This window comes from Macaca nemestrina, chromosome 5 (assembly GCF_043159975.1).
Source record: "Macaca nemestrina isolate mMacNem1 chromosome 5, mMacNem.hap1, whole genome shotgun sequence".
Classification (NCBI taxonomy): Eukaryota; Metazoa; Chordata; class Mammalia; order Primates; family Cercopithecidae; genus Macaca; species Macaca nemestrina.
The window spans coordinates 67994156-68021930 of NC_092129.1; the positions used below are offsets into that span (position 1 = coordinate 67994156).

General features: G+C 39.1%; 1 long non-coding RNA gene across 2 annotated transcripts in view; it reads left to right on the forward strand.

The window, feature by feature from the left end:
• The window catches only part of LOC139363325 (uncharacterized), a 99104-nt gene that overhangs the window by 8446 nt on the left and 62883 nt on the right, over positions 1–27775 (forward strand). The window contains exon 2 of one of the 2 annotated variants that reach the window (XR_011623441.1): positions 21605–21778. This is a non-coding gene — a long non-coding RNA (uncharacterized lncRNA). The remainder of the gene's footprint in view (positions 1–21604; positions 21779–27775) is intronic. The other variant, XR_011623442.1, reaches the window with a different exon arrangement.

Below are 27775 nucleotides of genomic sequence, written 5' to 3' on the forward strand. Positions count from 1 at the left end.
CCTGCATGTCTACCCCAGGTCTCACAGTTCTCTTGGGACTGCTTGGCCTGAAAGGGAAATAAGCAGATGGCTTGTCTATACCATACCTGTTTACAAAAGTTATTTCATGTGGGGAACTGAAGAAAAAAGATGGAACAGGAAGGAAGATTCTGTGTGTCGAGCCTCTGGAAACAGGAATCAATGAAACTTAAGTTCTCTCAGAAAGTGTGGGGTGCATTGTACAACTTAACTTTAGGGAGCATGGTCCAATACAGTGCTTCCCATCCTCTCTATTGTCATGGTGCACGGGGAACATGATTGTATTTGAACCACACGCTGGGGAACAAGGTAAATAAGCAAGGCCGCTCACAGCCAGAAACAATAGGCCAGGAAGCTCTGGAAACCCCAGACCCCACCAGGCCGTACTGAGAACAAGGAACTCAAGTCTGGGCACACCATTGGGAGCCTGTAGTCCAGGCAATAGAAGGGTTGATGAAAATCCAGAGGAGCTCAATCCTGTCGTCACTGATGTGTGTATTTTTCCCCTGGGCAGCTCAGGAACCAACACAGCTACTTGGTGTCTGGAGCAGCTTTCTAAAACCTTCCCTCTCTGAGCCTCGACTTCACCTCAGTCTAAAAATCACTCAGCAGCTCTGAACTCCTGATGATCAAGGGTCATTCTGATCATACATGATCAATTCTGTTTCTCTCATATAGCCAAAAAGTCAACAGTCCCCTAGGGAAAGGAAGGAAGAGAATTTGTATGATTCACACCATTACTGGGCAGTTTGTACTTTATCTCTTCCTTCCATAAAGCCGGTAGCAAAAAAACTGTTGTATTTTGATTGGTGACACCCCACAAAAGGTCTCAAGACACATCTGCTATTTTGTTTTTAATAGCTCCCGCCTTATTGCATCTTACTGCTAATGTAAAATGTCAACCAGTACATTTTTAAGTGGGCATTTTTAAAATAGTTTATTGCATCTTCAATTAAATTTATGACCTAACTAGCTGTTGCAAAGTTATATGAAAGTCATGATTGGAGTTCACAGCATTGATGCTAAAAATAACCTAACAAAAGGAAGAAGTGACTTAAATTCATGTATATGTTTATCAAATTTAATTTAATGGGTAGCTTTGAAATGACCCAGCAATCCCACTCCTAGGTTTATGTACCTGAAAGCAAATTGTGCATAGATCCGCCAAAAGACATGTGCGAGAATGTTCATAGCAGCTTTATGCAAAATAGCCCCAAATTGGAAATAGCCCACATGTCTGTCAACAAAAGAATGAATAAATAGCTCATGCTATATCCACATAATAAGATAATACTTGGCAATAAAGGCAACACACTTCTAATACAACATGGATGAGTCTCACAATAGAAGAATAGAAGCCAGTCATAAAAGAACACGTCTTTTATTATTTCACTTATATGAAGGTCAGGAGCACATGTCTGGAGTGGTTCCTTCCAGGTGGAGAGGCAGGGATTGACTGGAAAGAGTATGAGGAACTTTCTGGAGTGCTGAACTTGTGATGCCTTGATCCAGATGGTGGTTACAAATATGTACACATGTTTAAACAGTGAGCAACACACTTTAGATTGGTGTAGTTTATGTACTTGTATATCACAATAAAAAAATTAAAATATATTTGACATACATTGACTGTCTGGGAAAATTTCCCCAGTCACTTAACTATCCTTTATGGTTTAAAAAACAAAAATTAGAAGTTGAATTAGGCAAGGCCAGGACCCTTTGGAAGAGAAACAGGATTAAACATCTCATCAGGGACAGGTGGAAAAACCATCCAGCAAAATTCGTAGAACTTCCTCTGCTGACCTGGCCCATCCTGAAGTCTCTCAACGTGGGGCTTATTCTACCCTTTTTGCCTCCATCTCTCATTTTCCTGATTTCTTCATCATGTCTCTCCAAATTTACACGTTGAGGTCCTAACTCTTAGTACCTCAGAATGTGACAGTATTTGGAGACAGGGTCTCAAAGACGTAACTAAGTTAAAATGAGGTCATTTGGGTGGGCTCTAATTCAATCTAACTGGTGTCCTTATAAAAAGAGGAGATCAGGCCCCAGGGGAAGGACCACATAAAGATGCAGGAAGAAGATGACCATCTACAAGCCAAGGAGAGAGGCCTCTGAAGAAACGAATTCTGCTGAGACCTTAATCTTGAACTTCTAGCCTCCAGAACTGTGAGAAAATAAATTCCTACTATTTAAGCCACCCAGTCCATGGTACTTTGTTATGGCAACCCTAACAAATTAATACAAGGTCTTTCTCCTGGTTGAGACCACTCACATTCCAACTCTGGCTTCCACGTGGTATGGCTGCTTCACCTAAGTAGCCTTAACTTTATCCTTAATCTGTGTCCAGACCTCAGTTCCAGAAGATATTTGGCACTCTGGACACAAAACATACTCCAAGAACAAACTGCTTTAGATAAATACAGGAAGCCCAAGTTTTACTTTCTGGAAAAAGAAGGGTAGGGGGTGGAGTCTAACAAACTCACAGTAACCCAAGCAACTTCCCAGCCTCATTCATGTAAAGCCTCTCCCAAAAGGAAGTAATTATTTGGCCTAATTTAGGGACTCTTTTTAAGAAAAAGAAAGAATTGGACAATCAATCAGAAGAGATCTAGAGCATCATGTGTCTTTCTATGTTAACAGCATTTGTCAAACCATGAAAGGCTGACTTCTACTTCCCAGAGCATGGGGTAGACATGCTGTCCCCTATTCCTTCTGCTAAGTACTTCTAAAAAACCCTGAACATTCTGTATAAAACAAATAGCAGGAAACCCTTTCTACCTGAAAGGTAGAAAGAACAGGCCAAATCAGCTGGAGAACTTGGGACCCAAAGAATGACACGGTGGTGAGTTCCCTGGGTTTTCTTCTTACCTCATAAATCCCAGACTTGGAGCTGAAGAAACTGGCAACTGGGAATGCCAATGGGCACAGACAAAAGAAAGCCTCAATCAAAGCCTACTTTCTCTAGCCAAAGGGCCAGGAAAGGGCATCCAAGTAGGACTGGTTATTTTAAACAATAACCACTCGCCTACAAACACCACAGAAAAAAACTATGGCTCACTCACACCAGAAAAGGCCAAGAGGGGAGCCTAGACTTTCATCTTTACGAACTGCAACAAGACCCCAGCTCCACTCTCCACCCCCACCTCAAGCCAGGGTGATGTCAGACAAAGCTGAAAAGGGGCCAGGACTTCACCCTATAGGATAGTAGCAACACCACCCATGAACAGCAGAATGCACATTCTTTACATGCGCCTACAGAACATATACCAAGATAGAACATACCCTGGGTCATAAACACACACACACCCGCCCAATAAATTTAAAACAGTTGAAATCATACAGAGTATGTCCTCTGATCACAAAAGAATCAAACTAGGAATCAATAACAGAAAGATAAGAAAATCTCCAGAGACTTGGAAACTAAAGAAGAGTGAACTATTATGTCTTCTTGATGCATTGACCTTTTGATCATTATATAATGTCTTTATCTGTCTCTGATAATTTTCTTTGCTTGAAAGTCCACTTTATCTTTCTCTTTTTATTGCCAACTTGCCTATATCTTTATATTTAAAGCAAGTTTCTTCTACATAGGATAGATTGGGGTGATTTTTTTAAAATCCACTTTGCCAATCTCTGCCATTTGATTGGTATATTTATACCATTTACAAGCATCGAACACTTTCCACCTAAGATTAGGGACAAGGCAAGAATGTCCACATGCACTACTCTAATTCAACGTAGTGCTGCAAGTGCTAGCTAGAGCAATAAGACAAGAAAAAGAAAAAGAAATAAAAGGCATACAGATTGGAAAGAAAGAAACAAAACTGTTCCTATTTACAGATGGTAAGACTGTCTACATATGAAATCCCGAGAATATACAAAAAAACTTCTAGAGTAAATGAGTTCAGCAAGTTCACAAGACACAAAATAAACATACAAAAACTAATTATACTTCTATATATTAGAAGTGAACACATGGGGACTAAAAGTAAAAATATAATGTAAATTAAAACTACCATAAAGTATCACTTCACACCTGTTATGATGACTATTATCAAAAAGGAAAGTGATAACAAATGTTGGTGAGGGTATGGAGAAAAGGGAACCCTTGTCCACAGTTTGTGGACATAACACTACAGACATACTTCATTTTGTAATGTTTTGCAGATTCTACTTTTTTTCTTTTTTACAAATTGAATGTTTGTGGCAACTCTGTGTCAAGCAAGTCTATCAACACAATTTTTCCAAAGCGTGTACTGACTTGCTGTCTCTGTGTCCCATTTTGGCAATTCTCACAATATTTTCAAACTTTTTCATTATTATACCTGTTATGGTGATCTCATCAGGGATCTTTCATGTAGGCATGGTAATTGCTTTAGGGCGCCATAAATCATGCCCATATAAGATGACAAATTTAATCAATAAATGTGCACATTCTGACTGCTCCTCCAACTGGCTGTTTCTCCATCTCTCTCCTTCAAGCCTCCATATGTCCTGAGATACAACATATTGAAATTAGTTAATAACCCTACAATGGCCTCTAAGTGTTCAAGTGAAAGGAAGAGTCTCTCATCTTTCACTTTAAATCAAAAGCTAGAAATGATTAAGCTTAGTGGGGAAGAATATTGAAAGCCAAAACAGACCAAAAGCTAGGCCTCTTGCACCAAACAGTTAACCAAATTGTTAATGCAAGGGAAGATTTCTTGAAGGAAATTTAAAAGTGGTACTCAGTGAATACACAAATGATAAAAAAGCAAAAAGGCCTTATTGTTGATATGGAAGAAGTGCTAGTGGTCTGGATAGAAGATCAAACTGACCACAACATTCTCTTAAGCCAAAGCCTTATCCAGAACAAGGCCCTAACTCTCTTCAATTCTGTGAAGGCTGAGAGAGATGAGGAAGTTGTAGAAGAAAAGTTGGAAGCTAGCTGAGGTCGGCTTATGAAGTTGAAAGAAAGAAACCATCTCTATAACATAAAAATACAATATGAAACTGCAAGTGCTAACATAGAAGTTGTACCAAGATATCTAGAAGATCTAGCTAAGATGATTGATGAACATGGCTACACAAAACAACAGGTTTTCAATGTAGACAAAACAACATTAAGTTGGAAAAAGATGCCTTCTAGGACTTTCATTTCTAAAGCAGAGAAGTCAATGCCTGGCTTTAAAGCTTCAAAGGACAGGCTGACTTTCTTGTTAGGGGCTAATGCAGCTGGTGACTTTAAGTTGAGGCCAATGCTCATTGACCATTCTGAAAATCCTAAGGCCCTTAAGAATTCTGCTAAATCTACTTCCCTGTGCTCTATAAGTGGAAAAACAAAACCTGGATGACAGCACTTCTGTTTATAGCATGGTTTGCTGAGTATTTCAAGCCCACTGTTGAGATCTACTGCCCAGATAAAAAAGATTCCTTCCAAAAGATTACTGCTCATGGACAAGGCGCTTGGTCATGAAGACCTCTGATGGAGATGTACAAGGAGATGAATGACTGCTAACACAAGATCCATTCTGCAGTCCATGGATCAAGGAGTAATTTAACCTTTCAAGTCCTATTATTTAAGCAATACATTTTGTAACACTATAGCTGCCATAGATAGTTATTCCTCTGATGGATCTGGGCAAAGTAAATTGTAAGCCTTCTGGAAAGGATTTTCCATTCTAGATGGCATTGAGAACATTCATGATTGAAGGGAGGAGGTCAAAATATCAACATTCACAGGAATTTGAAAGAAGTTGATTCCAACCCTCACGGATGTCTTTGAAGGGTCCAAGACTTCATTTAAGGAAGTAACTGTGGATGTGGTGAAAATAGCAAGAGAACTAGAATTGAAAGTGGAGCCTGAAGATGGGACTGAATTGCTGAAATCTCATGATAAACAATGAATTGATGAGGAGTTGCTTTTTAAGCAGGAGCAACTAAAATGGTTTCTTTAGATGGAACCTACTCCTGCCGAAGATGCTGTGAACATTGTTGAAATGACAACAAAGGATTTAGAAGATTACATAAACCCAGTTGATAATGCAGCAGCAAGATTTGAGAGCATTGACTCCAATTTTGGAACAAATTCTACTATAGGCAAAAATCCTATCAAACAGCATTGCATACTACAGAGAAATCCTTCATGAAAGGAAGAGTCTATTGATGCGGCAAACTTCATTGTTGCTGTATTTTTAGAAATTGCCATAGGCACCCCAACTTTCAGCAACCACTACTCTGATTAGTCAATAGTCAACATCAAGGCAAGCCCCTCCACCAGCAAAAAGATCATGACTCACTGAAGGTTCAGATAATCATTGTCATGTTTTAGTAATAAAATATTTTTAATTAAGGTATGTACATTGTGTTTTTAGACAAAATGCTATTGCACACCTAATAGGCTACAGTACAATGTAAACATAACTTTTATTTTCACTGGAAAACAAAAAAAAATGTGTGACTCACTTTGTTGCAATACTCGCTTTATTGTGGTGATCTGGAACTGAACCCACAATATCTCCAAGGTATGCCTGTGTGGGGGTTCCTAAAGAAATTAAAAATTAAAGCTACCACATGGCCTAGAAATGCTTCTTTTCTGGTATATACCCGAAGGAGATAAAATCACTACCTCATAAAAATATCTGCTCCTATGTTCACTGCAGCATCATTCACAATAGCCAAGATATGAAAACAACCCAAGTCTCTGTCAATAAATGAATGGATAAAGAAAACAAGAAAATGTAGTGTTGGTGTATGTATCCACACACGCACACAATGGAATATTATTCAGCCTTAGAAAAGGAGATCCTACCATTTGCCACAGTTTGAATGGACCTAAAGGATATTACGTTGAGATAAATCAGACACAGAAAGAAAAATGTTGCATGATCCCACTTACATGTGGAATCCTTTTTAAAAAAAGTCTAACTATACAGAGATATAGAATAACACAGTAGTTACTAGAGTGAGGGACAGGGGAGGGGAGGAAATGGAGAGATGGGGTCAAGTCACAAAGTAGCAGATATGTAGGATGAACAAGACTAGAGATCTAATGTATGAGAGAACTATAGTTAATAAAATCATATGGTACTGAGAATTTTTGTTAAATAAGTAGATTGTAACTGCTCTTGTTACTATCTATGTTACCATAGAGAGTAAAATATTTGCTATAGTAAAACAAATTTGCATATTTATCATCTCACAGATTATTATTTTACTATCTATATGTATCTCATAACATCATGTTGTAAATCTCAAATATACACAATTAAATTTATTTCCAACAAAGAAAATTAAAACACATATAATACTATTTATGTTTACTTTAAAAATTAAATACTTAGGTGTAAATCTGGAAAACTATATACGGGATCCATATGCTGAAAAATGCACAATGCTGATGAGAGAAATTAAAGAGGATCTAAATAAATAAACATTTGCACAGATTAGAAGACTCAACATAATAATGATATCAATTCTCCCCAAATTAACACAAAGTTTGAATGCAATTTCTATCAAAGTCCTTGCAAGAGAGACAAAATATTGTTCTGAAATGAATATGACAAAGCAAAGGAACTAGACTAGTTTAAAAAATTGAAAAAAAGAATAGTGGGAGAAATCAATCTGTCTAATTTTGAGCCATTAGATAATATGTAATGTTAAATGTTACTTCTGAATTAAGGAATATTATATAAGTAATCAACACTGTGGTATTGGCAGAGGAATGGACACATTGATTAATGAAACAGAAAAGAGAACCCAAAACTAGACTCACACAAGCCAGACACAATGGCTAGTGCCTATAGTCCCAGCTCCTCAGGAGGCTGAGACAGGAGGATCACTCAAGGCCAGGAGTTTGAGGGTGTGGTGCACTATGATTGCATCTGTGAATAGCCATGTACTCCAACCTTGGCAACATAATGAAACCCCATCTCCAAAAAAAAAAAAAGGAAGAACTCAACTCAGACAAATATGCCCAACTGACTTTTGACAACGATGAACATGCAATCCAGCAGAGTAAACAGCCATTTTCAATAAATGGTGTTAGAGCAATTGGACATCCACAGGCAAAAAAAAAAAAAAAAAAAAAAAAAAAAAAATGAACCTAGACCTCCATCTCATGCTTTCTCCAAAAATTAATTCAAAATAGGCCACAGGCTTAAATGTAAAACTGTAAGATGTTTAGGGGGAAATATAATAAAATGTTCATGAATTAGAACTAGGCAAAGACTTCTTAAGCTTGATACCAAAATCATGATCCATAAAAGAAAAATTGATAAATTTGACTTCATCAAAATTAAAAGTTTTTGTTTTGCAAAAGACACTGTTAAGAGGATAAAGAGACAAACCACAGATTGGGAGTAAATATTTGCAAACCACATATTCAACAAAGGATTAGTATCTAGAATATATAAAAAACTCTCAAAACTCATCAGTCCCGGTTGAAAAATGGGGAAAAGACATAAGGAGCATTTCACAGAAGAGGGTATTCGGATGACAACGAATTTACGCAAAAAGATATTCAACATCTTAAGCCAGTAGGGAAATGTAAATTAAAACCACAATGAGATATTACCACAATCCATTAGGATAACCAGGATGCAGAGAAACTGTATCATTCATGCATTGCTGGTGGGAATGTAAAATGGTATAGCCACTATGTAAAACAGTTGGCAGTTTCTACAAAAATAAACTTGCAACTACCATATGACTCAGCAATTACATTCCTAGGCATTTATCCCAGAGAAATAAAACTTACATTCATACCAATACCTGAGCACAAATTTTTATATCTGATTTCTTCCTAGTAGTCAAAAACTAAAAACAACCTAGATGTCATTCTTTTTTGCAGGGGAGGAAGTCTCGCTCTGTGGCCCAGGCTGGAGTGCAGTGGCGGGATCTCTGCTCACTGCAAGTTCCGCCTCCCGGGTTCACGCCATTCTCCTGCCTCAGCCTCCCCAGTAGCTGGGACTACAGGCACCCACCACCACGCCCAGCTAATTTTCATATTTTTAGTAGAGACAGGGTTTCACTGTGTTAGCCAGGATGGTCTCTAACTCCTGACCTCGTGATATGCCCTCCTCGGCCTCCCAAAGTGCCGGGATTACAGGCATGAGCCACCGCACCTGGCCAACCTAGATGTCTTTCAGTGAGTGAATGGTTAAACAAACTTTGGTACATTCTTACCATGGAATACTCCTCAGTAATAAAAAGAATTTAACTATTGATACACATAGTCTCTAGAGAATTATGCTCAGTAAAAAAGCCAATCCCATATTTAATTCTATACCTAACATTATTGAATGACAAAATTATAGAAGTGGGGAACAGATTAGTGGTTGACAGTGGTTAAGAAGAGAGGGAAGTAGATGTGGCTACAAAACACCAACATGAGGGATCCTGGCAATGATGGAATTGTTCTGTATCTTGACTATATCAATATCAATATCCTGGTTGTGATACTGTGCTACAGTTTTATAGAATGTTATCATTGGGGGAAACTGGGTAAAGGGTACAGGAGATCTCTCTGTATTTCTTTTTTATAACTGCATGTGAATCTATGGTTATTTCAAAATAAAAAGTTTAATTAAAAACACACACACGGAAGAGAAAAAGGTCATATAAACAGTAGAAGGAGAAAATTCTCAAAGTAGACTCTGGTTCAGCACACTATTCGTGATCCAGGTGCATTTTATGAGCACAGTCTTTCTTAGCATTTTATTTGTAATAATCCAATAGGGAAGAGAAAGGAATAAAACAAGGTCAGCAGAGTGAATTTGTTTTGCCAACGCAAACTCGCTCCTCACCAGCAATTGAGCCTTGAGTGAGAAAGGGAGCACAGGTTGTGGTGGTGTTGGAGCCCCACCCAAAAGAGGTCCTCCAGCTGTGTGTTGGCTTCTCCTTGTAAACAGGCAATGGGAGAAGATCTGATAAGGGTCCCGCTTTGCTGAACCCTGTGTTCCCGATTCCCAGAAAGACAGGAAGTGTGGTGAAGTGTGGCACAAACACATATCAAGACCAGAAAGGACTCTCCTCACCTTTTGATAGTTTTGTGGTGTCATCAACAGACAGCTGAGATGCAGATGAGCATGGAGAGTTGCTCCATTTCTTCCTGCCCAGAGCACTGGGGAGGGAGGGCAGTCCACCGGGGGTGGGGCATCAGGAGTCCCGGAAGGACACAAGGAGTGACTGAGCAGCCACAGAACACAGACCCTACTTCTGGGATGTGGGCCCCAGCATTTAAGGAAATGCTCCCTTCTCACCCTGTGATAAGGCCACTGACATGACCCAGCTCTGCCTCTGTATTAGTCAGGGTTCTCTAGAGGCACAGATACTACAAGATTTTGTTTTTTTCTTTTAGGATTCTTTTTTTCTGGTATAGTCAAGGATAGGAAAGGGGTTGTGATGGTTAATACTGAGTGTCAACTTGATTGGATTGAAGGATACAAAGTGTTGATCCTGGGCATGTCTGTGAGAGAGTTGCTAAAAGAGATTAACATTTGAGTCAGTGAGCTGGGGAAGGCAGATCCACCCTTAGATAGATGATTGATAGATGATTGATAGATAGATAGATAGATACATAGGTGGATACATAGATACATAGACAGATACATAGATACATAGATAGATATAAAGGGGAGTTTACTAAGTATTAACTTACATGATCACAAGGTCTCACAATAGTCCCCAAACTGAAGAACTTGGAGTTCGATGTTCCAGGGCAGGAAGCATCCAGCACAGGAGAAAGATGTAGGCTGGAAGGCTAGGCCCATCTCCTTTTCATGTTTTTCTTCCTGCTTTATATTCACCGGCAGTTGATTAGATTGCGCCCACCAGATTAAGGATGGATCTGCCTTCCCCAGCTCACTGACTCAAATGTTAATCTCTTTTAGCAACTCTCTCACAGACATGCCCAGGATCAACACTTTGTATCCTTCAATCCAATCAAGTTGACACTCAGTATTAACCATCACAACCCCTTTCCTATCCTTGACCATACCAGAAAAAAGGAGATAGAGCAATGGTTGAAAAAAACATGACAGGAGATTCTTTTATCAGCACCTAACATCTGACCTCTGACCTCTGGCTTGAGTGCAGGGGAACTGAGAAGAGGAAGAGGTAAGGAACGCCACTGTAGCTCTTACATTTTTCATCAGAGTACTACCCCAGACATCAGGGGAGGTGAAGTACATGCCCTAGGGGACCCCAAGGTGCAGCTTGAAGCAATTCACTGCATACTAAAAAGTCTTTGATTTTGTGTGTTTGCATAAGACTCCATGCTACATCCGTTTTATCACTGTAAAAAAAAAAAAAAAAAAATGATGTGTCGAACTACTCATCATTGAGCAACATGAACTTTCAGACAGGTGGCCATATTTGATTCCTGGCTTTGGGCACAGATGTCATGTCATGCTTGGCTGAGAGTCTGGGCTCTGGAACTAAACTGCCTGGATTCAAGTTATGTCTCTACCTCTTGCTATAACAGATACTTTGGGCAAGTTCCTAATCTTTCTGTGCCTCAATTTCTTTATCTATATCATGGGGGTAGCAGCAGTGCCTACTTCAGAGTGTTGTTGAAAGGATTAGGAGTTAATATGCATCAAATACTTCGCATGTGTGCTCAATAAATGTTCGTTTTTATTATTATGAGTTACTTTCTGAAACTCTACACCAGTCCCTAGATCCTACTTGAAAAGCAGTGGATGATACAGCAAAGATAAACTTGCCAGGGAAAAACCTGAACATTGATTTCTATTTCAGAAATGTTTTTGTTGTACTGGCAAGAACCTTTTAGCATAGACTTGTATTCTAACCACATTCAAGTCAGAGTCCTGAGTACATTACAAATGAAACCTGTCTCCTCTTTTTTTTTTCACCAAGCTGGCTAAGGAGTCTTGCTCCATGAAATGAAATGCTGAATAGTATAAAGGAGAATGCACAGGGAATTGGCCCTGCAGTTTTACGTATTGACACTCTCCATACTCTCCCTTTTTTCCAAGTGGATAAACACCATGTTTCCACGATGGTGACAGTATCCATGTCCTCCGCGGCAGCTACTTTGTCGGCTCCATTAGGGAAGTCTGAAAGGTTGTGGAGAACATCAACAGGGTTCAAATGCAGGCCTCCTGTGGCAGGCTCTTAGTTGGAATGTGGTACAACGAGAACCTTCTGAAGCTCGCCCAAGTTAAACACAGGATTTGTCACACACACAGCAAGGACATAAAACTGGTGTATGGTGGTGCCTCTGGTTTTCTGAAGTGCAAGACCCTAGCCCAGCAGTTAGAATTGGGGCCCCAGAGCTCTGCACTGGGGGTGGCTGCTTTAGTGAGTTTCCTTTTAATCGAATAGGCTTAAAAACCAGAATCCTTTGTTGTGTGCAAGAAACAGTCACCAGCTGTTTTCTGTTTCCACTGAGGGCAGGACAAGAGGAAATAAAATGGATCAAACAGCACGGACAGGATTTAGCTTAGATACAAGAGAAAACATCCTGATAGTGAGGATTATTGAACAGTCAAGGAGAGTTATGTGACGAAGTAGACAATCTCCTTCCTGAATTTTTTTTTTTATAAAACCCCAATATGGCTGAGGAGAAGGCTCTCTGAATCACTGACTAGCAGCCAACAGTACTGATTTACTAACTCCTGATTTTCTGAAATATTGGTGGAGCATGAAAGGCCCTCCAGGCTAAAAAATGTACCACATTCTACCATAATCTTGGTTAATGGCCTTCTCTTTTAAAAAGTATTAAATACTGCCAAGTGATCCCATATATCAGCCGTTTCTACCTGTAAATATCACCAGAATCAGATGACTTCCTAAAGCCCAACCACGATGCTCCTCCCAGGGAATGAGGTTTATAGAGCTCATGAGAAAAGTCCTGGATCCATCCTAGACCACACACTGAGGTGAGCCCTGGGTGCCAGAAGGAAGGGCAGCTGGGAAGTTGGAGAGGATGAAAGGGAAGCAGGAAGACCCTGCACCCTTCACCATCTTCATTATGGTTTTATCCAAGTCCCCATCGACCTGCTGAGGATGCTGAAAATCCTCTCCAGCCCAGCTCTTGCTCCATCCTATGAATTTCTAATGTGGGAATTAGAAGACTGTCAAGATTCCTTCTGGACTTATGGTCCAATCCTGCAATACCTCTGTTTCCCCAAAAGCCACATATTCTATCTATAAAAGAAGCTCAGAGAGTCCCAAAAGGGAGGAACCCTGACATGGACCAGGGCATGATGAAATCATTAGGGATGCCATTGGGCCATCATAGGAGAAGAGCTTGTACTAGGAAAAGCAAGAGCTTATATATACTTTAATGACAATAGTTGACATTTATAAAGCCAGTAAAATATTACAAGAGCTTTTATAGATCATCTCATCTAATTCTCACAACAAGCCTCTATTATACCATGCTAGAATTTGAGGAGTTATCACACACAAAGAGGTTAGAATTATTCCAACTTTCCCAGCTACGGGTGGAGGAGTTGGACACACACTCCTTATACTCCCTGGGAGTGTGACATATGAAGCTCTCTTCTCTTTCTTGAGTCTCTGCTCCCTTGGTTCTCTCTTCACTCTTCTTTCCAATGAACTTATGGAGTGAGACTGGGTACATCAGGATTGGGAGGCACCAAAGAGGTCCTGAGAAACATAGCAAGGAATGAGAGGTTTAGACCAGGAATCAAGGGAGATGGCTAATCCCTTTGCCTTTCAGTCATGTCCTCCTCTGGTAGTAGAAGAAGTAAACCCAAAGGAAAATACTCTTGCTGCCACTCCTGTCTCCCATAACCAATCACCCACTTGTTGGGCCAGAAGAAAGCTTCAAAATCTTTATTAACATCTCACTCTAGGTGCCAGTACTGGGACTAGCAATCAAAACAAAACCTGTTCGCTGTTCCTCTCCTTACATACAATCTGTCTTGTTTTAAGACATCTCAGACCCATTTCTAACTCAGGCATACATTCACCATAGCAGCACCGCCCAGTCAGTAAATCATGATGACAACAATAAGGGTGTGACCAGCTGGTTGCACCAGCTCTGCTGTGCCACCACTGCTGCAATCCCCGTGCAGCGCCTGATAATGTTCAAAGCACCCCATTTTGCTGCCTCGGCAAATTAAGGGAAAAGGTAGAAACAAATACCTGTGTACAGAGAAGAGCGTGCTGGAGAGGGAGACGGGGAGCCTGGCCTCAAGCTAGTGTTAGGTGTGGAGGGTCCGTAAGGCTTCTCCAGGCTTACTCCAGTCCTGCAGACCACCTGTGGATCTTGTCACCAGCAGAAAGCAGAATGTCTTGAATCCTACTCCTGGAACTCTCTCGGCTTTTCCACATGGTGTCCCCTTTTACAGGACATCAGGCACCGTGAAGCTAAGCTTGGCCTTCTGGCTCCGCTTCGACTGTCTTCTTACCTCCCCAGTTCAAAGAAAGAAAGGAAGTGGAGCGCCAAAGGAGGCCAACCCGCGGGAAATGTTTGACTTTCGAAAGGACTTGAAGTGAGAGAGGTCATCCTAGACGTTGAAGAGGGAATGTTTCAGAAGAAGGAAGAGCCCAGCAGGAGAGAATGTGGAAGACAGAAGAAGGGATTGACCCTTGGAGCAAATACAGCCGGATTCTCTCTTTCTGTCTTTCAAGAAGAAAACAGAAGTGTCTGGGAGCTGCTGGTGGTTCTCAGATAAACAAAGCAGGACACTGTGCTCATTCCTTTACATTTCAGTGATTGCCCTGAAAGGAAAGATGTCCATAAAGCAGTAGTGGAAGGGTTTGGGTTTTGGGGTTTTTGCGTTTTTGTTTATTTTTAAAGTGACTAGCTAATTACTTTTGCTGCGTGCGAGGATTTAATTCCAAGCTCACCTTCTCACATCAAGCCCAGAATGGTAACAGTGGAACTTTTCAGGTAAAGAAAAGGCATTCTTTTCACCTTTAGGATATGATTTAAATAAAACTTCAGAAAACGAAGAGATGTGGGAAAAGGACAGTTGCTCTGACTCTGGCAAGAGGCTTAAAATGAGAAAAAGAGATGCAGGCAGGAGCCCACAAAAAGGCCAAGAAAGATAATGAAGGAAGAAAAAAAAATGGGGTCACGAAGAATGTGTGAACAGTAGAAGGTCTGATCCACCATTTGTTTGTCCCTTCTTCTAGCTCTCCCATTGGGCAAGGTTGAATCCAAGAGAATTTGTAGGATGATAAGTGGAACTCAGTGTTCCACCATCCTCTTCCTCATCCTCCATATTCAACACCTACTTGATAACCCAGCTCACACTTTCTTCCATGAGAAACTGGAAAGGAAAAATTCCTGGAGGATTTACAGGAAGTGCTGTGGGGCCAGCCCTTGACCAACTCTGTTGAAAGTCAATGATGGGATGGAGAACTACTTTTTACAGCAAGGCTCAAAGCCCCAGAGATGGTATAAATGGGTGTTTTCTTCTTCCTCTCAAGTTGGCTTCTATGTTGAATCCCTGGATTTTGAGATAAATAAAATGTTCCCTGTGAAAGTAGCCTTTCATATCAGGCAACTTTCAAGAGTTTTAGGTTTATTAGGAACAGAAAGCCACTAAGAGGGTCTTGTCATGATCTAGGAGCCTCAAAAGTACAAAAAGATCCAATACTCGGTAGTTCTTAGTGGTGGCTCTTGAATGGAAAAAGGGATAGACTGGGGGGGTCTGAAAATAGGCAATAAAAACTGAGTTTCTGAAGTTTGCACAGGGGGGCTTTTGCAGTCTAAGTATATACAAAGATACTGAACAAACACATTGAATTTTCCACTGTAAATTTTTTGACCTATCTAAAACAAACAATTAACAAGAAAGAAAACCTGCATAAACGAAATTTTCTTTTGATTAGTCCATTAAAGAGCATTTAATAGCCGCACACCATCAAACTGATAATCATTAAAAGAAAGGATAAGAAAAAGATCTCAAAGTGGGAGGGAGAAGGGGAAGATTCCAGATAAGGAGATGTGTTTCCTACAAACAAGTATGCAAACAAAATAGATCCTGCAAAAGGCACTGCTTAAGAGAAGGAAGTTAAACAATGGCTTTATTGATTTAAGACATGTGGATTTCATTAGGGAAGCAGAATGCACAAAAAATGGATTGCGATATCTGAAACGAGGCAAGGAGCAAAATTAGGTCACAGGGCTCCTCAGACAAAAGGAATGATGAATCTTTATTAGGTAATTGGACTCAGAGGTAAGAGGAAAAAAATAACTCTTCCCAACCCCACTTCGGATAGTGTTTAAGCCTTCAAAGGTAAATCTACATGCTGAACTGTATGGCAAATCCCAGGGACCCACTCTTTTCGACACAGCATCTGCACTGCCAAAGAATCCCTCAGCCAGAAACTAGAGGTTCCCCAGGAAAAAACTCATGCTGATATGGAAATAAATAACGTAGAGATCAAAGCAATGCATGTAAGATGTCCCAATGGCCCCAACGTGAAGCTTCAGCTGAATTCAAAAGTAATAAAGTAGCAATAATAATATTTTTTTACTGGGATAGACATTTTCCTCTTAAGAGCTCATAACCCATGGTAGCTTATATAAAAGCTGATATGCTATTCATGTGGGAGATCATTTTTAAAATAGTGGACAACAAAGCAAAAATCACTGAACTGCTCTAGTGAAAAAATTTTCACGTCAACAAATACTTAGAAAGTGCGATGGGAATACTTTTGCACAAACCTCTTAATTCAGTTTTGACCCTATGGTCTGACATGCCCTGTCAAGGCAAAAAATTTTAATTAAGAGAAATAGGACTTTTAAGTTCTGTTAAGTTATGTCTTTCTTCCTGTCTCCTTCCTTCTCTGCATTGCTTTTTCTAAAATTTTCTCACCTTTATCTTATGACCTAGCTGCCTCTTCCTGCTTCCCACCAAGAGCTTGATCCCATAAAACTGGCCCTTCGCTGATATCCTTGCACATCTGGTCTCCCCAGGATTCCATTTCCCCTAAGACCAGCCCAGGGAAGAGCTATTCACGTAAACCAATCTCAGGAAGGAGTTATTGGCCTAGTAATTTTACCAGATCAGATAAGATTTACACTCAAATTGTTGCCTTAGATACATTTCAACACACAATGTTATCAATTGAGCCAAATAACTATGGAAGAATTTACTGACCAAAAAATGTAATAGCCTTTTTATATCAAAGATAAATAAATGATTTTTTAGAGCACCTGATTTGTACAAGGTGTCCCGTTAAACTCTTTGAAATGACACAAATACAGCACTTAACCATCCTGAGTCCGAGGACTACAGACTTCATGAAAGAAGCCAAGCATCTTCAGTGTAGGGCTGGTGTGTGGCACAGGGAGGTATACAGAGACCTTTGTGGAAGTTCTCTGTATGGAGGAAGGGCTTGGAAGGGTTTTCCCCTAGGTGAAGGGATTGAGGAAAGATTTGCTAAGTAGTGCTTTTGTCTGTGTTTTGTAGAAGGGTTCAACCAGTATAGGGAGGATTAGGGCAGATTAAAAAACCTTGAGCAAACATGTGAAAAGTCCTACCAGGTGGTTTGCTCCCTTAGACAGCCCTCAGGGATGTCATAGTGATGGAAGGCTTTAATGGCATAGACAAGGAAAGAGGGCTCCCAACGTCAGGCTTCCAACTCACAGCCTCCCTGCCAACCAGTGTAATCCAGGCTGGGAACCCAATTGCCTCCTGATGGATGTCATGCATAGAGCTATGTGGGAGGAGAAAGGGCCAGAAAAACATGTTCAGATTCCATGTGACAGGCCCCAAATGCTATGCCAAGGAGTTTGAACTTAATTCCAAGGGAAATAGGGAGCCTCAGAAAGCACGAAAATAATGTTTTCAGACTCCCACATAGGCAAGTGTGTGTGACTATGTGGGGGTGTATGTGTGAGTGTATGTGCAGGTGTGAGTCTGTGTGTGTGTGTATGTTCATATGTGGATCTGTGTGGGTGTGTATAAGTGTATGCATCTGTGAGTGTGCACATGTGTAGATTTAAGGGTTTGTTTGTGTGTATGCAGGTACGTGAGTGTTACGTGTCTGATCGTGTGTGTTAATGTGTGAATGGGGGTGTGTTAGTCCATTTCAGGCTGCTGAAGTGAAATACCTTGGACTGGGTAATTTATAAACAGCAGAAATGTATTGCTCACCATTCTGGAGGCTGGAAAGTCCAAGATCAAGGTGCCAGCAGATTTAGTGTCTGGTGAGGGCTCGTTCCTCATAGATGATGCCTTGTATGTTCCTCACATGGCAGAAGGGGAAGGGGCAAACAAGCTCTGTCAAGCCTCTTTTGTAAGAGCTCTAAACCCATTCATGAGGGCAGAGCCTTCATGACCTAATCACCTCTCAAAGGCTCCACCTCTTAAGATGATTGCACTGGGGATTTGGTATCAACATATAAATTTGGCAGGGGAGTGGGGGGCACAAACATTCAGACCATAGCAGGAGACAGTGGGGGAAGGTACTGACAGAGATGAGCTAGTCAGTGTAGAGGAGAACTGAGCTTCATGCAGTGGGGACTTGATGGACTCTGATCTCAATCAATAGTTCCACCTCACTGTTGATGTATCCCAGCCTTGGGAGGGAGGGCTGTCACCCTGAGGGCCTCTGCTGCCCAACCAGGAGCCAAGCCTCTGGCATTGACTCTCTCTGACATCCCCTGCCTGTCACTGAAGGCTGTCATTCACCCCTGCTTGCTTCTTCCCTTAGGGAAATGCAGGTCTTCTTTTTCTCTTCTTCCTGCCTTATTATTATTATTATTATTATTATTTTTTGAGATGGAGCTTCATCCCTGTTGCCCATGCTGGAGTGCAATGGCACGATCTCAGCTCACTGTAACCTCCACCTCCCAGGTTGAAGTGATTCTCCTGCCTCAGTCTCCCGAGTGTCTGGGATTACAGGCGCACGCCACCACACCCAGCTATTTTTTTTTTTAATTTTTAGTAGAGCAGGGTTTCACCACATTAGCCAGGCTGGTCTTGAACTCCTGACCTCTCCACCCGTCTAGGCCTCCCAAAGTGCTGGGATTACAGCTTTGAGCCACTGCGCCCGGCCCTTCCTGCCTTATTTTTTTTAAAAGCATATATATACACACACATACACAGATACACAGACACACACGTAAACACATACACATACACATATACATATGTAGATGTGTTTGTACATATATATGTGCATATATAATTTTAAAAACAGAGAACAAGGAAGAGATATGTGATAGGGTTTTATTTTAATCCTGTTTTTTAACCTGTCATTGATTTGCAACAGGACCTGGGACATGTTATGCAACTAATTTCTTCATTCTAAAAATGTTGGCCAAAAGCCTAATGCATGCTCAGCACTGTGTTGCCTCTTGCTGGAGTTACTTTCAGGAACAAAAACAGAGGCAGAACTTACTAATAGGGGAGCTAGACATTACAACAAATTACACTGATCTGGCAACTACGTAGAGGAAAGGGCTGGGGTCAAACGTACAGGGTACTATGAGAAAGTGTATTTGGGGGCCCTAATTTCCTCAGTGGGAATTGGAGGAAGCATCTTCCTTTGTTAATTGGGGATACTGGCACTGACCTGAAGGGGCTGCTGTGAAGATTATACCATATGCCCCGGTGCCTGATAAAACGGCGGTGATTATTATTGCGGTGGAGGCCCGGTCCCGGACCACTGCAGGAAGGCAGCAGGCTGGGACGCACAGAGACCATAGCAGCCAGAGACGGTCAGTCAAGGGCAAAAATGTCCAAGAGCTGGAGCCCAGACCTGCGAGAGAAGCTCACAGAGCCCAGCCCGGGGAGGCCTGCCAGCAGTCAAGCCAATTCCCCTACTCCTGGCACAGGAGGAGAGGGACACTGCCACCACAGTCTCCAGCCCTCCCACCAGACGCAGCTCTAGGTTCTGTTTTCCACCAATCCACAGCAGAAACCAAAAGAAGAAATGCATATGACAGAATCAAAGCCATGCACAGTTTTCCAAGTTACAGCTATCTCTCAGGTCAATCCCCAATTTCAAGTCTCCTTTGCTTCTGAAGTGTTCAAAGTAGCTGAACACAACTTTTCCATTACCCAGCAACTCCAGTGACAGGAGATGCTCTGTGTTCCCTGAATCATTGGCCTACTGAAAATAATTTTAGTGGGGTGTTTTAAACTATGGTTAAAAATAAAATAAAATAAAATAAATAGCATTTTAAGCCATTTTAAGTGCACCATTCAGTAGCAGTAAGTACATTCACATGTTGTACAACCAGTCCCCCATCTATCTCCAGAACTCCTTTCCCCTCACAAAAAGAAACCCTGTACCCATTAAACAACAACTCCCACACCTCCTTCCCCAGCCCCCAGTAGCCATCATTCTACTTTCTGTCTCCATGAATGTGCCTATTCTAGGGACGCCACACAAGTGGAATCAGACAGCATTTGTCCTTTGGTGTCCGGCTTAGCATAACGTCCTGGTGGTTCTAGAAGTTAATGCAGTGTCCACATGTGGATGAAGCTGGGAAACAGGTTAAATGCTGAGTGAGTTATTATATTACAGCAGAGCATCGTGAAAGTCAGCAGCGCCGTAGGTCCGGCCTCATGAGCTGTTTGACTGGGTGGAAGTCACTTAACCTCTCTGTGCCCAGGCTTCCTCACATACAAAATGGAAATATTGACAGTACATATTCATAGGGCTTTCATGAGGATCAAATAAATTACTATATGTAAGACACAGTAATACCTGGCACACTGGAGACACTGGACAAATATTAATATAATTTAAAATAAAGCACACACATGAACATATGTCTAAATATAAAATTACAGGCCCGGCACGGTGGCTCATGCCTCTAATCCCAGCACTTTGGGAGGCTGAGGTGGACATATCACCTGAGGTCAGGAGTTCGAGACCAGCCTAGCCAACATGGCGAAACCTCATCTCTACTAAAAATACAAAAATTAGCTAGGCATGGTGGTACATGCCTGTAATCCTAGCAACTTGGGACGCTGAGGCAGGAGAATTGTTTGAACCCGGGAGTTGGAGGTTGCAGTGAGCCAAGATTGCACCATTGTACTCCAGCCTGGGTGGCAGAGAGAGACAACGTCTAAGTAAATAAATACAAATATAAAATTATAAAGTTTCTATCCTCACACAACAGATTTTTATGTGATTATGATTTAAAAAATAAAACCACTCTCAAAAAGAATACCTTATATTCATCTAGAAATTAAACATGAATTTTCTATTGGAAACATAGAAAGAAATTTAAATTCATCTATGACAGCCCTAATCTTAAGAAAAAGATAAGCTCTAGAAGGATTCTAAGCAAGTTTAGAAAAGATATGCCCCAGACTTCCATTTGACAGTCCCCACAACCATTCAAGAAATGAGAGGTAAAACTTAAAACACTGTGATAAAGCAAAATATTGCAAAATTGGTAATGTTCACAAGTTGAGATCTAGAAATACTATAAGCAGTAAACTTCAAAGGGAAAAACATCCTCGATTACTGCATATTTATGGAAGTTTCCCCATACTGAACAAAGAGATGTCTGTTTATCTCAGATAAACCCATTTTATGGGTAAAAAAAAAAAAAAAAAACCTAAATGATCATTTTGAGTGTAGATTTTGCAATCAAAATCTTGACCACATTTTAACATTCTCCCTCCAGTCTTCTACTTCTCAGTCAGAGGTCATCATTGTCACTTTGTGGCTTGACTTTGCAGCCACGTCTTCCAAAGGCCTGTTGTCTTCTCACCCCGGCACCCACAGGACGTCTGCAGGGAAGCCATGTTGCCTCCTAAGGGCCTGCAGGCCTGCTGTGATCCAGCACCATCAGAGCCAGGTAAGATTTGCATTGTCTCTTCATCTGGTCACAGACGGGCTTTTCCCTTTTTATAAATTTGACACACAATAAGCTTTGAGTGAGACCAAAATCAAGGAACCCAACATGTGTACCAGAGGGTCATTTGAGAGGGTCATTTGCGTCAGGGCATGGGTTTAAGAGTCCTACAGCTTGGAGGCAGGTCCTTGCTCTTGTTCAGGTCAGAAACCTGGTAGTTCTTCACTCCCAGCAGGACTGTAAGGACAAAGAATTCAACTGTTTTGACTCTACAGTTTCAGAAATAGAGTTTTCCTTTTCAGAGAGAATAGTCATAATTCTCTCTTATCTTACGCTTTCACTTGGCCTTTTTGTGTGTGTGCTGTGCTGGCCTGATTAGAGTCTGTTGTCTTTAAGGGTTTTTCTGAAACGTTTACTCAGGAAACACATGGAATGCACTCTGACAAGTAAAGCCCACGTCTCCATTTACTGAGGCTTTTTGTTTTCACATATTAAATATCTCATACCTAACCCAATACTTTATTCGCCAATAAAGACCCAAGGCTTCAGGCGCAAGGAAAGGAAAGGGAACCAGTGGAAATCAGTGGAATCCCAGTAAGAGGGGAAATATTTCATGAACTTTATTTTTAAAAGCAGGTTTTTAGGGGTACGAGAAAATTCCCCTAGACTTGTTTCATTAGAAAGAAAACACAGTATGTGTCAGGGTATGAAAACAGGAAAGGGTGAGAGAGTAGCCGTTGTTTGATCATCTCAATCAAGGGGAAATTTGTCTGAGGTAAACAGTTCTCAGAAACAGCAATAGTTTCACAGATTTGATTTTTAAAATAGTTTTGGTATCCTCCAAATCAGGCCTAGACTAAAAGTCTGCACTCCTTAGGACAATGAAGGCCAGTGTAAGTCATGCAATAATTAGGACTTGCAATAATTACCTTGGAACCCAAAATGGTGATGACTTTTTTTTTTTTAATCATGGAGTAACTTAGAGATAACAATGTCTAATTTGTGGAGATGAGAAAATAAAAACCAGACTGAGTTAAATATAGCTCTTACCTGCTGACAATAATAGCATGTAAATTGATTGAGAGGTAATTGAAGGAAAAGCATATGGATATATATGGATTATTCAAAAGAATAAAATATTTATTAACATTAGACACATTGATTAAATATACATGATAAAATTCTAGGGATACACTAAAAGACTAGAAATAAACTGCACAACTTCCAAACTCATAGAGGGAAAAAAAGAAGCAGTACAGATAAGGCAACTTATTTTATAAATTTCTATAATAATTATGTTGACCATATTTAAGAAATAAAAATTAAAGATGACTGCACTAAACATTCAATTTAAGAAGTTAACTTTGAAAAACAGAATAGACCCAAAGATAGTAGGAAAAAAGAAAGAATAAAGGCAAGAGAAGAAGTTAACAAAATAGAAAACATAAAAGCTATAAAGAGGATCAAGATGCTAAGAGTTACATCTTTAAAAACACTAATAAATGGGCAAAATTCCAGCAAAACTGATCAAGAAAAGACAGAGAAGTTATAAATAAACAATATTAAGACCGAGGTAAAAAGAGGACCAAACCACAGATGTAGCAGTAATTATAAAGATAGAAAAAGAATATTATGAGTAAGTTTATAAAAATAAATTTGAAAAATTACATGAAGCAGCCAACTTCTCAGAAAAATATAAATTACCAAAAATGACTCAGGCAATAATAGAAAATCTGACTGGCTTGATAACTGTTAACAAAATTCAGTCAGTAATTAAAAATCTTCCCACAAGAAACTCTAAACCTAAATGGTTCTACAGGTGAGTTCTCACTAAATTTAGGAACAGATACTTTCAATCTTACCAAATTCTTTCAGCAAGCAGGAAAAGAGAGAACATTACCTCAACTTATTTTACAAAATTTGTAAAATCAGGAAAAAAAAACCTCATCCATAAAAATAGAAGCAAAACTCTCAACAAAATATTGACAAACTGAAATCTATATAGTATAATCCTACATAATATGTATTATATCACAATCAAGTTAGGTTTATTCTAGGAATGCAAGGTTCAAACTCAGAGAAATCTATTAATGTAACTGATCTAACAGATTAAAGAGGATCAATTAATCATCACAGAGATTCAGGAAAAGCATTCAATGAAATTCAATATCCAATAGACTAAGAATAGAAGAAAATTTTCTAGTTTGATAAAAGACATTCACAAAAAAATGACAGTAAACACCCAATGTTGAAACACTACAAATTATTCCCTTTGAAATCAGGAGCAATTCAAGAACATTTATTCTCATTTCTATTCAATATTATTTTAAGAGTCCTAGTCACCCTAGATAAATAAGAAACATTTGAAAGATATAAGGATCGGGGAAAAAAGAAACAAAATTGTTACTATGTGCAAATCATATAATTGTATGCACAGACCACCTTAAAAATTTACAGATGTATTATTAACATTAGAGCTTCTAGCCTGCTTACTAGCTATAATACCAATTTGTATTCTATATACTGATAACAAACATTTAGAATTTTACATTTTTAAAAAATACCATTTATAATATCAAGAAATATATACAATACTGAGACATAAATATGAAAAAAATGTGCAATATTTTTCTGCAAAAATATTCTACAAACATTTATTGCAGGGATTTTTAAAGTAACTAAATAGAGGAACATACTAACTTCATAGATCAATTTTGCAAAGATGTCAGTTCCTAGAAAATTGATTTATAGTATTATAAATCAAACTTCAGACAAATTAAGTTTAGCAGAATTTATTTGAGCAAAGAACATTTCATGAATCAGGCAGCATTCAGAACCAGAAGGGGTTCAGAGAGCTCTACCCAGGAACATGAGCAATGAACTATGGAAATAGACTGAATATGGAAGCCAAGTAGAGAAACCGTCTGAATCACTACAGCTGGCATTTGCCTTATTTTCTCATGATGTAATCAGTTGGCTACCTGTGATTGGCTGAAACCCAGCCATTTGTTAGAAAAAAATGTCAAGTTTAGTACATGCTAAGTTAGGTTGCAGTTTGTTGCATAGGAAATCAAGGTACAAAGACAACCTCAGTTTACTGGCCTCTTGCTTATTTAATTTAACAACGGATTTCATTAATTTCTAATCAAAATCCCCAAGTGACTTTTCCTGGCAATTGACAAACTAATTCTAAAATTTATATGAAAGAGTAAAGATCTTATGGTCATTAAAACACTCTTGAAGAAGAAAAGTACGTAGAGATTTCCCCAGTCAGATATCAAGACTTACTACAATGCTGTAGTAATTAAGATAATGTAGTCTATCTTAATAGGACAGACAAACAGACCAAAGAGACAAATTGAAGAGCCCAGACTCAGATCCATGCACATGTGAAATCTTGATATTTGTTGTAAGTAACATTACAGAGGAAATGCTGGATTACTTGCAGAGAGTGTGGGACTCTTGGATATCTCCATAAAAATTTATGTTGTCTCTCTACCTCATAACTTACTCAAAAATGAATTATTGATGGACCAAGAATTTAAATGGGAGAAGTTAATTTTTAAAACTTTTAGAAGCATATCACTATTCATAAAAAAATAAATTGGAAGTATTTTGGGTAAAGGGCCATGATTTACTTACTTTACCATTAAAGTTTTCAAGAAAGAGATTTTCAAAAGGTGAGAAAGATAATGCAAAAGAAAATGGGAGTAAAATGTAAATAATATGTGCATCTGGGAATAGGGTATACTAAGGTCCTTTGTACTATTTTTATCTTTTCAACATATCTATTAGCTTGAAGGTGTTTCAAAATAAAAGGGTGTTTTTACAAAAAAAATCTTTAGAATAAAATATAGGAGAATATCTTTATCACCTCAGGGTACTTAGGCCGCTCTTGAACACAATTCAAAGGATGTAAATTATAAAGGAAAATATTTACAAAATAAATTACATTAAAAGAATTTATGTTCATCAAAAATAGCCATTAAAAGAGAGAAAAAATACATACCATCAACTGGAAGAAGATATTTGCCACACATCAAACTGACAAAGGATCAGGATCATGAATATATAATGAACTCCTATGAATTAATAATACATACAATACATATCTCTTCCTATGTGTCAAGGTCTGTTAAAAATAATAAATAACCCAATAAAAAATGGACTAAAATGAATATTTCACAAAGGAAGGAAAGCAAATGTTAAAAACATTAAAAGATTCTTAGCTCATTTGTAACCAGAGAAATACAAATTAAACCCCCATTGGTATAAAATTTTAGTCCTACAGGACTGGCAAATATTAAAAATCTTGGCACTATCAAGTATTCATAAAGACCTAAAGCAACAGGATGTCTCCTATGCTGATGTACAGCAGAAATCAGTACAACCTTTGGCATCACCTATTTTAATTCACCCTTCAATTCCAATCCTAGATATTTACAGATACTAGCAAAAGTCTTGCATGTGCAAACAGGTGATAAGCATAAGATTATTTATAACAGAAATTACTTAAAATAAATAAAAAGTTGAAAGCAACCCGAAATTTCCATCAACAGTAAAATGAATAAATAACAGTGGTACATTCATAGAATGGAATGAATATTAAATGACTACATATGGCAATATAAATGAGTCTAAATAATGTTGTGGGGGAGAAGAAAGACCTTGAAGAATTCAAGCAGCTATGAAAAGATGAAACTTTGAAAAATGAGGAGTGAGTTAGACATTCCAGTCAGCATCTAGGAACAGCATGACCCGTTTGGGAACTGCACATGCACAACTCCTCCCCCATGGCATGTTTCCCCAATATGGAACTCGGTCTATGTGGACTAAGTTACTCTAAGTCTCTGAGATCACAATGGGAATTATCAATGGAGTTCTTAAAAATCAGAGTTTGTATGTCCAGAAAGGAAGATTCTGTCTGCTTGCCCAATCATTGACTATAGCAGGGTTTAACATTAGTATTCAAGTTATTAAAGCTATAAATTAAGAATCTTCATTTTTCTGAACATTTAAATTCAGTTTGCGAATCTTTCTTTTTTATTTAGAAATATAGCAATTGTTCAAAAATAAGAAGAGTTATTTTCATGTTCCTTGATAAATGTTTAAATTAGTTCATAAGTTAAAAACTAAAATTTCCTGTCTTAAATAACAAAATCTTCTTAGACACTTCGAACTACAATTAAGTATTTAACACATCTGAATTGCTCAAATGCCTGTCATGCAGATTTAATAAATTTAATAAGAACATTCTTTTGTAGCATTCAATCTATATGATAACTCTAAAAAACTTAAAAATATAATAAAGTCAATAACTTGTGTATATATGTGTATGTGTTTTCTTTTTTTTTTTTATCATTAATACTTTAAGTTCTGGGCTACATGTGCAGAACGTGCAGTTTTGTTACATAGGTATACACGTGCCGTGGTGGTTTGCTGTACCCATCAACCCGTCACCTACATTAGGTATTTCTCCTAATGTTATCCCTTCCCTAGTCCCCTACTCCTGACAGGTCCCAGTGTTTGATGTTCCCCTCCCTGTGTCCATGTGTTCTCATTGTTCAACTCCCACTTATGAGTAAGAACATGCGGTGTTTGGTTTTCTGATCTTGTGATAGTTTGCTGAGAATGATGGTTTCCAGCTTCATCCATGTCCCTGCAAAGGACATGAACTCATCCTTTCCTATGGATGCATAGTATTCCATGGTGTATACTTGCCACATTTTCTTAATCCAGTCTATCATTGATGGACATTTTGGTTGGTTCCAAGTCTTTGCTATTGTTAATAGTGTCTCAATAAACACACATGTGCATGTGTCTTTATTGTAGAATGATTTATAATCCTTTGGGTATATGCCCGGTAATGGGACTGCTGAGTCAAATGGTATTTCTAGTTTTAGATCCTTGAGGAAAGGCCGCACTGTCTTCCACAATGGTTGAACTAATTTACACTCCCACCAATAGTGTAAAAGCATTCCTATTTTTCAACAACCTCTC